Below are 13,070 nucleotides of genomic sequence, written 5' to 3'. Positions count from 1 at the left end.
CGTCTATAAGGGGCCTTGGTCAACAACAATCGAAAGCTATGAATCATAGCCTACAGAGAATGTTTCTGTGTTTGTATGAAGTAATATCGGAAGCTAAATTAACCGATTTGTGTAATTAATTATTATTTCACCATTGGAAAGTGTAGTTTCTCTGGACATAATGCTATTATGTTATTACAGTAACTTCGGAGTGAATTGAGGACAGGTAAGATTAAAATAGCTTCTTATGCACAAACAACTTGATAGGTTACTCTAAGTATTCATTTCCTGTATTTCTCACAACATCTTTTATCTCAGAGAATTAACGAACCACAAGAGTGTATTGATTTAGTATGCAGTAATAATATGTTAGCTTAGCATTCCATTATTTTATAATCCAAATTTTAACTATGCTCAATTGAATCGTGTTAAAATACATAAAATACATATGCATTAAATGCAATGCAAAAAATTGGGTAATGAACCAAGTAGATTATGTTGCGCTGTTGTAAAATAAAATTTGTTCCTGCTGAGATTCAAGAGCCCCCATAACAAATTAAAAACTTACTTATCGGTGTACATCCGTTATCAACACATTTTTATATAATATAATATAATGTAATGTAATATATAATATAATATAATGTAATATAATATAATATAATTTAAGTTATTTAAGGGGTTCAGAACCATAGTGGCCCAAGTGCCATTTACTGAATACGTAGAAAGCAAGGGTTAAAATTAAGTTATTATCATAATTCAATGGAAAAATATATGAAGTAAAATAAAGTATACACATTAAATCTAAATGATGTCATTGTTCATTAAACTATGGTTGCATCTAATAAAAACTAAGAAACATGTTAAAGGAATTATCATTGCACCAAATGAGTGGTCTCGGGACCAAAATGATCGCATTTTAATTATTTAAATACAGTTTAAATTAAGTAACATATTAAACGATTTATCCTTCTATCAAACACGAATCTTCCCTGGATCAAATGACCTATTTTAATTATATAATTACTTTATATTTATTTCTAACGGGTGCAGCGGAGTGCACGGGTACGGCTAGTATATTATAAATCCATAATGTGTACGTATATAAATTCTATGTTATAAGCAGGGAAAGGATTTATATGTAAATACATATTTACTTATAAAGCTAATATAATTTATATTTTGCATTATCTTTATGTTTCACAATGTGTAGGGTTGAAAAATCCTACTTTTATTTTCCATATTTTTCCATATTTTAGAGTTTAGTACATATTTTCGTTAATTTCCATATATTTTCCATATTTCATATAAAACAGTCCATATTATATTAGGTTTAACAATAAAACAAAACAAAATTCCATTAACTTTTAAAAATACATTTCAACAATAGAGATTTAAACACATGTTCAGTAATCCCTTTAACATCAGAGTTATTTGAAAATTAGCAGTCCTATCAACAATGGGAAAGTAAGTTACAAAACTGTATTAATTTAATTTAAAATTTTTAACAGACTTCAGTTGTGCAGCTCAACAGTTAAATGCCAGTCAGAGTACACATAGGTTCAGTTTTGTAAATCATACTATAAAGACGGTAAATATGCCAAAAGTACGTCATTCAGTCAATTTAAAATCAAAACTAACAAGTTACATTTCAGAATTTAAAGAAGATGGTTTATCAACTGACAATAAAATATTATTTTGTAATTTGTGTCAGTGTGCAGTATCATCTACACAAAAGTTCCTGGTGCAACAACACATTACAACTAGTAAACATCAGGCCAACAAACAACTAAATTCCAAGCAGAGACAATTGTTTTTAACACAACCAACAACATCGAATGTAAGATCTGAGTTTAACATCGACCTGTGCCGTTCTCTCATCTCTGCTGATATTCCTCTCTACAAACTAAAGAATAAGGTCTTCAGGGAATTCCTTGAAAAATATACTCAACATACAATCCCGGATGAGTCAACACTTAGGAAGACGTATGCTCCATCCATCTACGATGAGACAATACAGAAGATAAGAGATGAAATTAAAGATAGTTCAATTTGGGTTTCCATTGATGAGACTCCCGACAAAGAAGGTAGACTTGTTGGTAATGTAGTTATCGGTTTGTTAAGTGAACAATATTCTGAACGAATTCTTTTACATTGTGATGTTCTAGAAAAGTGCAATAACAAAACTATAGTTAAACTGTTCAACGAAGCTATGGGTATCCTGTGGCCAAAGGGTATTATGTACGATAATGTGTTATTCTTTATTAGCGATGCTGCCCCTTATATGGTCAAAGCTGGACAAGCATTATCTGTTGTATATCCTAAATTGACTCATTTTACTTGTGTGGCGCATGCATTTCATCGTGTGGCAGAAGTGGTCAGAGACAATTTCCCTAAAGTAGATTTGTTGATTTCATCAGTGAAAAAAGTACTTCTCAAAGCTCCCAGTAGAGTTAACGTGTTGAAAGAAATGTACCCTGAAATTCCATTGCCACCAAAGCCAATTTTAACTAGATGGGGTACATGGCTAGAAGCAGTTGAATATTATGCCGAACATATAGACTCTATTAACAATGTTCTCCTTGCATTGGACTCTGAAGATGCAGTCTCAATTGATACTGCGAAAACAGTTACCTGTGACATAAGTGTGAAGAATGACTTAGCTCACATTCAGCATACATTTTCATGCATCATAAAAACGCTCAAAAGTCTCCAAAATAGGCACCTTTCACTATCTGAAAGTTTTGAAATTATAAATAGTACTGTGGAACAACTGAATCGTGGTAGAGGTAAAGTTGCAGATGCAGTAAGAGCTAAGGTGGACACTGTACTTTCAAAAAACCCTGGATATGAAGAACTACAAAAGGTTGTTGCTGTGATGAGTGGTGAATCAACAGTGAAGATTAACTTGGACTTATCCCCAGCAGACATTGTGAAATTGAATTATGTACCAGTTACTTCTTGTGACGTCGAACGCTCTTTTAGTCAGTATAAATCTATCCTCAGAGACAATAGAAGAAGATTCACTTTTCAGCACTTGAAAGAAATGTTTGTAACCTATTGTTATGGTAACAGACAATAAAAATTGTGTTTTGTTGAAACTACATTGGAAGATAAGGTACGTCCATTATATTTTTTGTTTAGTTTGATTAAAATGTACCAATATTTAACGTACATAGTCATTTTTTTATAATTTTAAGTCCATATTTAATTCCATATTTTGGTAAAAATCCATATTTAATTCCATATTTTGGTAAAAATAACTACATATATATTTACATATTTCATATATTTTTAGTCCATATAAATCCGTTCCCTGGTTATAAGTAAGTTTTATTCACTCCTTGCGTAATTGATAGTTTGTATAGATTCTGATATGAATATATCCAATGACATTAAATTATTCTGAAGTACATTTCTTTCTCTCTTCTCAGTACAAAATTGTTTTTTCTATTTTTTTACTTTGTTTATAATAATATTATTATAATAAATGGCCTTTACTACTATTAAACATTCGTATGCTATGTAAGTTCTGAATTTTGCAGTTACTTCTTTTTGTTGTGACGTGTGAAAGATTAGCATCAGAGTCTACAGTATTATGTAGTGAATGTTTTTGTTTATGGTTATAAACGCAAGCCTTTTTTTTTCTTCACATTATTATGCTTCCCAGCTTTAAAAGCTTTACAGGTTATGTTTAAATGAACAATAATTCTGAGAATAAAGTCCAAAGAGAGAGAGACCATCGAGCCTTTTTGTAATCTAAATCTATACAATATTTTTAATTCGTTTTTATTATCCACTCCAGTACTATTGTACAATATGCTCTGTCTTTGTGGCAGCCTGTTAATACAGGAAGCTGTTATCCTTTAGATAAATAAATAAAAATGCACGATTTGGATGGTATTTATGGTAGGAAGGAGGCAGGATTGGGCGAGTAAATTACCTGTACATATTTTACGTGTAATATATATACAGTGAAACCTGTTCAAGACGGAAGTGACATGGTCCTAATTTTTTTTCCGTTGTGGACAGGTTTCCGTATTATTCAGGTGTGACATTAAAATGGAATATTTTGTCATTCATATACATGAAAAACAAAATGGCATGCAGCAAACAAAAAGAAGTACAAAATATTCCATTTAACACTCATCACATTAAATCAGCTTTCTGTCGCTTATTACGTTGATGAATCATCTTGATTAAAATCTCATGTTCTGTATAAATATTATCGTAACTCACTCATTAGTCATTAAACATTACTAAAGTTTACCAATCTCATTCTATTTAATATCTAACACTATACTCTAATACTGTACTGTATATCACTGCACATTATTAATTAATTGGACTAGAAGCCATCTATTAGAAGCCTTGAATTCTGGTTTATTTAATTTCTTTCCCAGTTCAATAGGTTGCTTTGCAGAATAGATCCAGAAATTGACTTGTTCTTTGAAAGGTCATGAAGAACCCACTCCACAACAGTTCATCTATTTCTACATAAACAGTTGCTTTCTGGTTCCTTTTGTGTCGCCAATATTGGCCGCACGCCACTCACTCATTATGATCTTTATTTTTTAAAGTGTCACACCTGAGTTTTCCACAACTGTACTTCAATATTATTTCACATAGACATTGTTTCTAATTTTCCTTCATTTCGATAACTTTTACTTCATCACTTAATGTTAATGCCACATTTTATGCAACTTTTTTTTTTACCTGGAAATCACTACACTTGCGCTCTGTTTAGCTACGACAGTATATGGGTGTGAAGCATAGAATTTTGCAAAGAAAACTTGTTTTTATATTAGTGACCTACATATTTCATATATTCCTTGAAATTACACGCTGTTTCAAAATATAGTTACAAATATAGTGTGTTTCCAAAATATTGTTTCCGTTTTGAACAGTAGCAGACAGTTTCCGTTTCCGCGTTGGACAGTTTCCGTTTTATTCAGGAAAAATTACACATAATACATACAAATTTCGCCGGGACCAATAAATTGTTCCGAAATAGATAGGATTCCGGATTATTCATGTTCCGATTTGTACAGGTTTCACTGTATATATATATATATATATATATATATATATATATATATATATTTGTGATTTTATACTGTAGTTTTTACATAGATTATAACATTTGTTCATACATACTTTCATTCACTGTAATACTTAGAAAAATAGCAATGCTTTGCTTACTTTCAGTTTTTTTTTTTTTTTTGGGAAGAACCCCGTAACATCCTAAATATTTTTTTGGGGAGACTTTATGTATCATAAAACACAACTAATAATGAATAAACCTAACATAGCAACCAATACCACTCCTTAAATACATTTTGACAATTGAAATAAAATTAATTAAACTAACAGTTTTATTCATTTCCCAAAAGTTTTTTTTTTTCACTTGCGGGGTTTTAAAAATAAACGATTCTAGTGATAAAGGCTTTCTTATAGTATAACAGTTTAAGGTAAATATGATTTGAACATAACTCGTTAAATGTAATAATTTTCCAAATTTTATTTGGTAAATGACTAATCATCAAAAAGTTGGGAAGCATGGCTGAATAGACTTTTTGTATGTCAAAACATTAATAAACTTATTTTTTCAATCTTCCCTTCCACTGGCATTACTACGAGTATCTTTGTTGGTCATAGACCATGTGTACAGCTCTGTGTAGAAACCTTTCACTTCATCCGGTATGAATTGCAAAATCTTCTTAACATTTCCATTTTTTTAATATTAATTGGTAACCTCGAGTTATATGCTAGGTTTGTTGACAATTCAAAAGGTAAATTTTCATCACAAACTGAACAAAGATAGACTAAAATTAAAGTTGTTGGAGGTTTTTTTTACGTATTTTACATTTATTAGGTTAATTACGCATTATTTACGCGTATTTTACTGTAATGTAAATAACCTTTTTACGCGTAAAGTCCCAAGCCTGGAAGGAGGCCTTGGTTATGCATACAAACTTTTACTAACCACAATTATTTTCATAATATACTGCAGTCTTCTTTTATGTCGCCATATTAAACCAAATGAATTCATTTCCATTGTTAAAAGCATTGCTTTTATGCGTTTAGCATCATTAGCAGTAAGGAAATGCGACTTTGTGTTATATTTTATTTTGATAATGTTTTAACTTAAAATATGATTACTGTATGGATAAAACTTGAGATTAAATATGGAAAGTTCATAATTATTTGCATATAAGCCATGAAATGTATATCGAAAAATGTAATTAATTATAATTTTATTATTATTCCTGCTTGTACAGTACTACTGTTATATGGGTATGTAATAATGATGATGTTGATAATAATAATAATAATAATAATAATAATAATAATAATAATAATAATTTACAAGTCTGTATAAAAACATTATTCGGATTATGTAGTAGTCCACAGGCCAAATACGTACTTTACATGTATGGGTACAATAATAAAGAAAGAAAAGTTTTTTTTTTATCCAATGCCACCAGGTTGTCTTTTCGATATTTCTGGTCTTCTCTCCTGGCCGTGGCTTGTAACCCACTTCTGAGGTTGGGGCGCCTGGAAGGCGGAGTTACATTACCCCGATGATGTGATAGGATGATTATGATAATGTGGTGCCAGGAGAGGTCTTAAATCTAAACTTAACCTAAATTCCAGACCATGGACGAACACAGGAATGAAAAGTATGTCCAATGAAGTGGCTGTGCCTTAAAATTATACCATTCTATCTATATAAGCTATAAAAATGAACAAATACCTCATGAGATTAAACATGCGTTAATGTTGAATACTCCATGGGATCTTATAGAAATAACTCATTCAGGTAGAAATGTTGAATACTCCATGGGATCTTACAGAAATAACTCATTCAGGTAGAAATGTAGAATACTCCATGGGATCTTATAGAAATAACTCAATCAGGTAGAAATGTTGAATACTCCATGGGACCTTATAGAAATAACTCATTCAGGTAGAAATGTTGAATACTCCATGGGACCTTATAGAAATAACTCATTCAGGTAGAAATGTTGAATACTCCATGGGACCTTATAGAAATAACTCATTCAGGTAGAAATGTAGAATACTCCATGGGACCTTATAGAAATAACTCATTCAGGTAGAAATGTTGAATACTCCATGGGACCTTATAGAAATAACTCATTCAGGTAGAAATGTTGAATACTCCATGGGACCTTATAGAAATAACTCATTCAGGTAGAAATGTTGAATACTCCATGGGACCTTATAGAAATAACTCATTCAGGTAGAAATGTTGAATACTCCATGGGACCTTATAGAAATAACTCAATCAGGTAGAAATGTTGAATACTCCATGGGACCTTATAGAAATAACTCATTCAGGTAGAAATGTTGAATACTCCATGGGACCTTATAGAAATAACTCATTCAGGTAGAAATGTTGAATACTCCATGGGACCTTATAGAAATAACTCATTCAGGTAGAAATGTTGAATACTCCATGGGACCTTACAGAAATAACTCATTCAGGCAGAAATGTTGAATACTTCATAAGATCTTATAGAAATAACTCATTCAGGCAGAAATGTTCAATACTTCGTAAGATCTTATAGAAATAATTCAACATTTTTCTGGCAGCTGTTAAGCATTATGCTGAATTATTTGTAGTTTCACATTCAGTGTATATTTTTCATTGTATTTATTTACCTAACACGCGTGGAAAATCAACAATTTTGGTACAATGAGGGACATAATTGTTGAGTGGACGAAAATGTTTCAAGATCTGTAGTGCGGGTCGTAAGAGACCATAGTTTAAATTCCTTTGCAGCATAGGTATGTAATATGTTAACAAAAAAGCGAAGGGAATATCTTGTCAACATGACTGAAAACTTTCGGCTTAGAGCATGCACAGTGTGATATTCTGTGACAGGAAAATCTGGAGTCTCTCAACTATTATGTCCTTCATTGTACACGTGCGTCATAATAAATTACACCACAGGCATCATTCCAAACTACTCGTACATAAAGATAAATTTACCAATAGACTAAATAGGCAAATTTTAGGGGCAGCAGTTTTCAAGATCATTCTGTTATAACAGGTTTGCACATAAGATGAATGCTTGTCGAGATGATTATGTAGTAATGATCTGAAGGGGGAGGGGGATGTAGCCCTCACTATCGTATGATATTCCTTTACTTGAATTAAAGAAATTATTGCTCTGATGAGGGTAGCTTCCTTGTATACATCGAGTTAAGAATTATTTGCTTTAAAAATGAAAGAGGACAGACTTAATGCTCTAGCCCAGGTGCTTTCGTCATGCGAGTAAGAACATGCTCACAAGCACGAACGCTTCTGAGATCCTTTTTTTTTTTCAATTCAACATTTTTTATACGAACAAAATATAAATAATATAATTGTTCCATCTTTAAGTTGTCCTTGATGTATGAGCCGGAATATATAGTATTCCTATCCATCCATTATATCATCTTACAGACCTATAGGTCTTCTCTTATTTCTTGGTGGATAATCCCTTTCAATTCAGTGTGGATTCTAACAGAAATCAAAGGTATTCAAGAGAATAATATGGCTCCACGTGAGGAACTTGAATTGATATAATATATTATGTCCAAACGACATTTCATACAAGTTGTGAGGATGCGAAGGCATTTCTTTCCCCTTCTACTTGCCCTGAGTCTGTCAGTGACAGACTGGTAGCTGTTACCTCTTATACCTGCACCCCCAAGTTGTACACACTAGCAAATAAAATATTAAATAAAGTACATAAGTGAATATAAAATACAGTGTCACAGATGTTTGACAATTACATGTTAGAGTATATTTTTGTGTCGTTCTTACAGTATTTTCAACTAATAATTAATTACGGTACATTTAGGAATGTTAGTTTGTATTATGAAGTCAGGGGGAGCGACACAGTGCAGATTGTCCCATTGTGTATGTGTAGAGTAATGACTAGCAGTGGAGAAAACATTTTTCTTCTGTTGTCAGCAACTTTTTAATGTGCCAGTTAATATAAACAGCAATAAAATTCAATATAAATGCTTAGCACGGACTTAGAAATCTGGAGTACCGGTAAACACTTTCAGAAATAAAATTTGTCACTATATAGAAAGTCAATTAGTCGAACATTTGTAAGATGAACAGTAGCATTTTTCCCTTCACTGATGGTAGGGAGTGTGAGTAGAGGGGAAAGCCTATCAACCAAACTGAAATGGGGTTTAGTCCTTTTCAGCACTGATATATTTGTTTTAAAAGGAAGGAAGAATCATAGTCTTTGGGGAGCAGGAGATACAAAAAGGCTCCAAATACTAGGGAGTGTTTCCTTCAAATATCTGGGTATGTTTGAGACAATTTGCCTAGGGGGAAAAAACTTTCTCACTTATGAAATACCACAAAAACAAAGCACGATTCACATCTGTAGATCTGTTTATGTATAACTATAAGCGATTTCTCCTTGAGCATCACTGAAATTCCGAGTAACATTTAATTTCAAGGATATCATTATCCTGGTGAGTGTTTCAACAATTGATTGATTGATTTACATTTATATATGTATGTGTGTTATTTATGATTCATATAGGCCTATTAAACCTACTCTATTTCATAGTGCTCGCTCAATTAATATTACATGTGGGCAGTGCACACAATCTTCAAAAGGTTGAGAACACCTGCTCTAGCCAGTCTTTAACATTGGGTTACAAGTTTTGGAGTCGTTGGGATATAGTGATCTAATAATCAATTTGCTAGTTAAAAGTTAAGATGTCAAAAATTGATAGTATATGTATTTTGGTCTTACCATATAATAAGCCAGCATAACTGACCTAGTATTATGTATGTCTATTTCGGTGATAGTTCTTTGCATAATTATTTATTGCAATATGTTACTGACATAAAAGAAACTTCTCTAATTTTTTCCTACTTTTGTGATGTCGTCAAACAACTTTAAAAATGTTTCAGTTATCAGTCCTTTTGTTATTAGATCAATTGAATCGGTTGGAGCTAGAACGAACTAAGTCAAAATATGCAGTTTTGGGTTATGCAACAACTTGAACAACAGATGTCATGTGCATCGAACGGTGAAGGAAGGAACTAAGACTTTTAAATATTCTTTTGTCTTCTATAACATAAAATATATACATTTGTGTTATTAGTGGAATGTTTTTTGCTCCTCCTGAAAAGTTGTGAAAAGTGACTTAGTTCCTTTTAGCTCCAACTGATTCAATTGTATTAGTGTAGTAAACATAATTATCATTGAATCGTTTTTAAATTGTCTTAGTTGTTTAGAAAAAAGGTGTGTTGTGAAAAACAAGTCATATGTGAGCCTTGTTGTCAGCATCTTGGAGCACAATACCACATCACACATTGGACAGTTTTTGGGCTCATGTTCGGTGCCCGTGGCACAATCCCACGAGAAACTTTAAATCAAATTAAACAATTTAAAATTTCTGATGCAACGATTGATGCCATAGGATCTCATGTGTTAAAATCATTCTTAGCTATAATTAGTAATCATTTGTACCCAACAAACTTTTATTGTAAATGATTTCCTATGTTTTCGTATCATTTATCTTAATGTCTTCTTTTTCCTTTCAAATTGTTACACAATTGGTTTTCATGATTATTCTTTATGAATTGATTAGTACAGACGTGGACAAATTATTAGCAAAATTGAAGATTTTTATTACATATTTTTACAAAATATGATTCTTCAGCTTAGACTACAGTTGACATTTTTGCGTATTTCGAAATTATTAGCAAAATTGAAGATTTGTATTGTATATTTTTTTGTTACAAAATTTGACTCTTCAATTTGGACTACATTTGATATTTTTGCATATTTACAAATTATTAGCAAAACTGAAGATTTTTATTATATGTTTTTTACAAAATTTGACTCTTCAATTTGGACTACAGTTTACATTTTGGATATTTCCAAATTATTAGCAAAACTGAAAATTTTTATTTTATATTTTTACAAAATTTGACTCTTCAATTTAAACAGCAGTTGACATTTTTGCACATTTACAAATTATTAGCAAAGTATGAAGATTTTTATTATATATCTTTACAAAGTTTGACTCTTCGATTTAAACTACAGTTGACATTTTTGCATATTTCTATCTATTGTAATGATAGAAATATGCAAAATTGTCAACTGTGGTCTAAATTGAAAAGTCAAATTTTGTAAACAGATTTGTCATAAAAATCGTCAACTTTGTTAATAATTTGTCCACGTCTGTAGGCCGATCTATTCGAACCCTTATTTAGGGCGGCTTTTTTATTAAAAAAATAATTAATAATGAAATTATTTAAGAAAAAACGTGGCTTGTGCTCAATAGACTAGATCAGCCAAAGTTTCAGATCAATCTCTGCTCGTACAGCACAGTCTGGTACTGAATTTGAAACACCGGATTCAAATTCTTTAAAAATCCGCGCCACTTGATACCAACCGCAGCATGAGAAAAATTTCAACGTAATGACAGTGTATTATTTACCTATGCCTGTAACTGATAACATGAATACAATTGTTACAATATTATAATGATGCCAATGATTAAGGTGATTTATTTATTGCTAATATTCAAGAAGATGACAATATTAGTAATACAGAATAATTATTACTTGTTAAATAGTTGACTGTGTGTATTGAAGTTGGAGTCAATTAATACTTCATATTCTAATAAATTTATAATCTGAAATTTATATGAAAATTCTATTACAAAAAAAAATTATGAACAATAACATAACGTAGGAGTGTTGACGCTTTTATTAGTTTGGTATTATATAAGAGATATATAGCCCTAAATCTGGCTTCGTATCAAGTCTGTTATATTTTTACTCCACCAAGGCATATTTAGGAAACTTCTTTTATGAGAGGGTGAAGTACTGATATATAGTGAACTTTCGTTAAATTTGTTATTCATAAAGCTTTCAGAATTCCGTACAAAATAAGATAGGAAAATATTAGTTTCTGATTCAGCGACTTCAGTAGCTTTTATAATTCGTACATATAAAATCAATTATTAGTTGTATCACTTCATAGAACCCAAGAACGTTTGCGAAAACCAAGTTATGATGACGAGAATTGTTCTGTACGTAGTTTTTGACAGATGGCTTGAAATATTTGCTTTTATTTCATCATCACTATCATCTACGATCACGATTTAGGTAAAGGTTATCTTATCTGCTTAAAATACTATTGATTTCTTATTGTCGACATTCATTTATTCTCACTTTAGGTTTAAATAATGTAAATTAAGTTGTGGAAGGTAATATGGATCTGGTTTTTTAGAGGTTTTTCTGTTCTTATTTTATTGTTCGTAATTGATGCACATCATTTTTAACACATAAAATATGACGAAACGTCGAGACTTGTTAAATTAACAATGTTTAATTGCGTATTATATTAATCATTATTGAAACAAGTCACAAAGGTATAGTAGCCTACCTTCTTAAGTTTCAATAAGTAACACAGTACCTAATTAAAAGTTATTTATTGTGTTGAGTTTTACGATGTTATATAAACAGTGTCAGATTTAACATTTGGTTATCTTTCGAGACTGCTTCAACAGCGTAAAGAACTTCATTTCAGCTGCCATAATTCTGATTTCATCACCTCCCCTAACTCTTCTCCACATTTTAGTAGCCAGGACCTTATACAATTATAATTTTTTATACTTTATTTTTTTTTTTAATTCTTTTGTGTGATTCTTCCACACATCTTTTTTATTGTTGCAATTTTTGTTGTTGTTTGGATGATTTCTTTTTATCGAAACCGTTCTGCACGTTGACATTTTTCTGTTTATTTAGAGAACATATTGTTTTTTTTTTTTTCGTTTATTTTACTTTATTTAAAAAGTAAATTTGGCAAGTTAGTCATGTACTTAGGTGTATCAGTTTCTCCTTAAGTTTCTTTTATTAAATTTAATATCCACGAGTCAATTCTCCCATGAATGATGCATATGACATACTGTATAGTAATTGTTGCTAAAATTGACGGGATTTTATTTAAATGAATAAAACAAAATTGCTTCTTATTCCAAATTTGTTGACATTGTTTTCTTGTCGAGTTTTTATTACACAGAATGAAGTG

At 31.1% G+C, this 13,070-nt stretch overlaps 1 protein-coding gene across 2 annotated transcripts in view; it reads left to right on the top strand.

Moving 5' to 3' along the window:
* The window catches only part of CYLD (ubiquitin carboxyl-terminal hydrolase CYLD), a 73,008-nt gene that overhangs the window by 38,512 nt on the left and 21,426 nt on the right, over positions 1-13,070 (top strand). The window lies entirely within an intron of this gene.

This window comes from Periplaneta americana, chromosome 9, assembly GCF_040183065.1.
Source record: "Periplaneta americana isolate PAMFEO1 chromosome 9, P.americana_PAMFEO1_priV1, whole genome shotgun sequence".
Classification (NCBI taxonomy): domain Eukaryota; kingdom Metazoa; phylum Arthropoda; class Insecta; order Blattodea; family Blattidae; genus Periplaneta; species Periplaneta americana.
The sequence above is the reverse complement of the archived record's forward strand: the minus strand, read 5'-3'. Positions and strand labels throughout refer to the sequence as shown.